Source organism: Drosophila innubila (assembly GCF_004354385.1).
Source record: "Drosophila innubila isolate TH190305 chromosome 2L unlocalized genomic scaffold, UK_Dinn_1.0 4_B_2L, whole genome shotgun sequence".
Classification (NCBI taxonomy): Eukaryota; Metazoa; Arthropoda; class Insecta; order Diptera; family Drosophilidae; genus Drosophila; species Drosophila innubila.
Genome location: NW_022995372.1, coordinates 22,779,814 through 22,785,350, shown reverse-complemented (window position 1 = coordinate 22,785,350; position 5,537 = coordinate 22,779,814).

The window sequence follows — 5,537 nt, the reverse complement described above, 5'->3', positions numbered from 1 at the left end:
TTGCGAAGCCACTAATATACGTATCACCTGTCATACATTTTTATTAAATTTACGCACAATTAAAGATCAATTGATTGTTATACTCTTTGGAAAGAAATTTATTAGTGCCATAAATATATTCAATTATATTTTACCTCATATATCTTATTCTATATAAAAATGAATTGAACTTATTTAAATAAACTGTTCAGTTTTTTTTAAATCTCAACATATGTACATATTTTATATTGACTTTTTAAAGAAAGATAAGTTTGAAGTACAAAGAAAATTTCTTTAACATTGATTTTGAAATATTCTTCTGTGTTCCAGAAATCTCTTTGTGATTTTTAAAAGAATTGTTTTTGAAAAAACCGTTTGAAACGTTGGTGTTCCTTAAATATCAGAAATTTAATATTTTCACAAGTTTTTTATGTATTTTTATTCAATTAAAAAAATATTTTAAATAAATTTAATAAATATTTAATTTTGTCAAATTTCTCAACAATTTTTTAGACATTTGAAAGCAATGCTTGCATTCAGGAAGAACAACAATTGCTTTTTAGTTGGTTTACCGCTATTAGAGATGCGTAGAATACACCTGAGTAGGAGATTTCTAGAATGTGTCTACCATGTTTGATAAACAATGTTGAACATGAAATAGAGTTTAAAGCATACTCCAATGGAATAACTTAATAAAGTTAACACTGAAGACGCATTAAGTAAGTATCTGATTGCCTACTTTTAGATGTTAGCTTAATAAAGAGGATAAGAAGGTTCACTTCAACTGGTTTTTGTGCTAACTCAATTTGCTTGTCCTTTAATAGAGCCAACAAAACTTTAGCCCAGATAAAGCTAAATAAACCCAAGATAACGTTACGGGTTTAGTTTGACGCACAGGTGGCTCAGATCCCCTTCGTTAGCTTTTTTCAGGGTTAAGGCAAACACTTGGCGAAATTTGATGACAATTACCGAGCGGTAAGTAGCTATAATGGTATGTACAACTCGTTATTTGCTTAATGCGGCAATTACGGTCTTTTGGGTTGTGCTTTGTGTTAGTGTAAGTCTATCTGCGGGTCGTCCAGGCAACCTGGCAACCCAACAAAGCCCAGCAAAACACTGACAGCTTACACACATCGAGCAAATGGGAGCACTGTCATTGGAGTGATTTTTATGCTCACAGAAACTGCAGTCATTTCTTTTGATAATGATTACCAACATGTGGTACTCATTTCACTGTTTCTCCAACTATCTCCCATTGCCATCTCCATCTCTTTCTCTCGCTGAATTTGCATATTTGCTTTAACACTCTTTATAGCATTTTTAATGCCACATGAAATTTAATGCAAAATTGTTTAAAGCTTTGTGACAAATGACCTTGAGCTAGATGAAAATGTTTAGCGTAAGAGCATGCAATACTTAATTTAGAAAGATAGAAATAGCTTGTAAGACATCTGAGAAAGATTGTAAAATTTAATGAAAACATTAATTGGAAAATGTGGTGCAAAAGTTACGAGCTTAAATTAATTTGTAAATGACACTTTATTCAATTATTATTTTAGTAATTAGTATTTTATGTTCCTTAAATAGTTTCAGGATTTAACTGACTCAAGGTATTTACCTGATATTAAGTATATCTATAAAATTATAGTTAATATGGTCTTAATGTTGATATCTAAAAATTAGGTTACACATTCTTTAAGTATCTTAAAATATATATTTTGATTTTATTATTTATATTATTTATATTATTTTCAGTATTCTCACTTAGTCTCAAATTCAGCTTTATCCTGTCGGCCACTTTATGACATCAAATTCAAGTGGCAATTGCTGAGCGGCTACTTGTTTAATTTCTGTTTAACATTACGCTTAATGCATTTACACAATAACCATGCGTTGTGGCAGATCTTCCCCCAGCCCCGCACAGCGCACTGTCCCATTATAAAGCATTGCTAATGGCCTTATAATTACTGTCCGCTTTCTGCGTGCAGCCACAACAAAATAATTGCCAAGTTTCACAAATGGTAAGCTGCAAAAAAATGTCTGGAAAAATACGAGTATATAAAAATTGCAGGGTGTTTCATTAACTAAACTAAGAAACTGCCAAGTGTCTCAGTGACCACCCTTAAAGTCGACACAGGACTGCAGTGAGAGCAAAAAAAAAATAAGTGGCAACAGCAGATGCATCCTTGGCCTTTTAAGCAGCAGCCCAGTACACAACAACAAACTTAAAAGTATAAAAAATTAAGGCTTGCCAAAGTACGAGTATAATATGAAATAGCAATATTGTAAAATTTAAGAAGCTATTTTTATACTGCTTTAAACTTTTATCAGAAATGATTTCATTTTTAATATAGTATCTCTTTTCTGAAAATAAGTGTAACTTTAACAAACTATTTATTGACACAGTGTAAAAGTATGCAGAAAACACAAGAATAAAAGTAACTTGCATCAGAAATTGGAAGAAAAGTCAAGTTTACTTCGAAATTGGAATGCCATCAAATTAAGATGCTTGTAATTATGCTTAATTATAAAGTTGACTTAGTTATTTGGCACCTTCGGCAAATATATGATATATGATATAGTGGTCCGATTTGAACCAACTTTGGTCACGATTTATAAAACCAAGTTAAATGCATATTGTATCATTGTGGTTGATATATCTCATAAAATCAAAAAAATTTTTATACTTAAACTTGATTTTCGGCCAATTGTTCCTATGGGCGCTATATGATATAGTGATCCGATCCAAAAAAAAAAAAAAACAAGTTTGATCTGCCTACATACCAAGTTTGGTGTCTCTAGCTCTTATAGTCTTTGAGATCTAGGTGTTTACACAGACGGACGGACAGACGGACATTACTATATCGACTCGGCTATTGATGGTGATCAAGAATATATATACTTTATAGGGTCTGCAAAGGCTCCTTTTTTGTAAGTACAGGTTCTAAAAAGAAGCTCGATGCAGAACTATCTAATTTAACAATGATCTCAGCTAAAAGTGTTACAACTAGAATTCCGAAAAGAAGAAATTGAAGAAATTGCCGCAGCTGCTTGTCATGTATGTAGCTTTTTAAAGAAGTGGTTGTTGTTATTGTTGTTGTTTTTGAGTCTTGCAACTCGTTTTGACGTGGAATGGTTAGTTAGAGTCTCTGACGCAGCGCCAATTTGAATTTGTAACAAGATGCGCACTCGGGACAATTTGCATTTCCGGTTGCCCATGGGTAAATTGGCTCAGTATTTTCTTTATTTTCCAGAGCTTCGCAGCGCAGCATTTTGTTGTTTCATCCGCTTGAAGGACTTCAATTCACTTTGAGCATGCTTACACGTATTTGGCGACGGTCTCTTTAAAGTGAAACCAAACACAAAACTAAATGCCAAACAATGCACTGAAGCCGAACAGGCCGACAAACAATGCAACAACAAGGACAATTGACTAAAGCAAACAACAACATTTGCTGGCAGTTTATAATTGAACTGTGTGCCGCTCGAGCGGATCGAATGCAAACGTCCGCCCGTCTGGCATGCAAAATAACAAAAATTTAACTTAATTTTCAAGCAGAATGCAAAATGCAATGCACATTCAACGAATAACAGAGGACAAGGGAAGGAACAAGGGACAGAAAAAAGGACGAGTATCATCTACATGCATTAACAACACCCTGCAGCCAACATTGACAATTGCGACAATTTCAGCTGTAGTCTGAGCCCAGGCTCAGTCTCATGTTCGGACTCGGACTCGGACACGGACTCGGACTGAGGCTCAGACTGGTGCTCATCCACAAAGTGCATCAATAAAATGTAGCTATAAAGGCTTTCATTCAGCCCACAGAGATCTGAGGCCATAAAATCTGCCCACACTGCGAATGCTTGATATGTGCTGAATGTCTCTCTTTCTTCGACGCTCTTTCTCTCTCTCTCAGTCTCGCTCGTGTGTAAATGAGTGCTTGTGCGTGTGTGGGCGATACATTGCCTGTTGTGTATACCCTTTAGAAGCAGGTGTCAATGGGGTATGTTCACAAATGATTAAACTCATCGTCATAACATAATAAAGACTCCAGCAGCTGTTGACTCTTATAGCTTAAGAGGAATGTAAAAGTTGTAAGCTATGAAATATATATTCTATTAATATTAAATAATTAAACTCAATTTAATTAATTTGATTTTAATCATTTATTATTTCGATGATTAACTATTCTGATAATTTTTAGTTGGCTTGCTTCCATTAAATTCATAACTCTTATTTGCAATCATTGATCAAATAATGATTAATATTTATTTCATTTCTTCTACTTTGCAAAATAGTTGAGCAAACTTATGAATACAGCTGAATACATTTTTATCAGGCTATAAGTAAATGTAGCCCCAACTTAATAGCCCTCATTTAAATATTATTTCGAAAACTAAATACTATTGAAATAAGAAATAAGTTTATAATATTTCAAAAACCTATATGTCACTTTCAACAAAAAAGAGTTGAGTCTCAACTAGAATTCCATTCCATGCAATTCATTTCATTATCTGTACAGGGTACGTCCTTGTTTCCACAGAAGTTTTTATTTTGGCTTTTGTCACTGCACTGGGCACAATGGACACTAACTAACTGCAATGTCTGATTTGAATGTAATGTCATTGGTTTTTCAGCCACCAATGCCCCTTGTTCCATCTCTCCCTCCTCTCCCTCAGTAACACTTTTCGCTTTGACCAACTCGCAATTGGTGCCCAAAATAACAATTTGCGGCCAGCACATGCACATACACATACACACAACACTCTTACACTCAGACACACATAGACGAATGAGTAGTTATCAATCAGTTATGCTTTGCTTTGACTTCAAGTTCTCTCTACACTCGCTTTTAACTGTTTTCTTTATGCCTGTTTATTGGTTTCTCCTTTGGCAGGTGAACACAAGCTTTATGAGCTTGTTATTGTTGTCGTTGTTCCCGAAGTTGTTTCTGAGGACACGACACGACTTTTGTGTCGCCATAAACATTTTTTTATTATTCTTGTTATAGTACTTGTTAGACTGTGGGACTGGTCAGCTTCTAATTGGATGTTCTAAATTTCATTGTTTGGCTTTTAAGCTTCAATTGTTTGCGGTTAAAATGGTCATAAATATTGAGCGTGTACATTTATTTTTGGCCTGACCCGTGGCCAATCAATAGGCTGGGCATTATAAAACCCGTTTACGAGCTTGCCAGTTGACACAATGAGTCCTTTGGGAGGCTTAATATTAAGTGTTTAAGGAAATTGGCCAGTACTTTAATGATAAGCGAAAGGATCAACCAAATATATGACCAGGCACTTCTTAAAGATTCTCAAGCATAAATCGATTGTTAATTCATGAATATTGAAGTATATATTTTATTTCAATCTTTGCTTAGGCCAATGGTGGCACACAATTTTGATGCTGCAGATTGCGCATAAGCCACGCTAACCGACAATCAGTAAATGGAGTTCTGTATACTATTTCGACCGCAACAGCAGCAGTTAACAAATTTCAGATTTCGGTTTGCAAATGTAAATCATTGACCTCTTATTAAAAACTTTAAGACCCA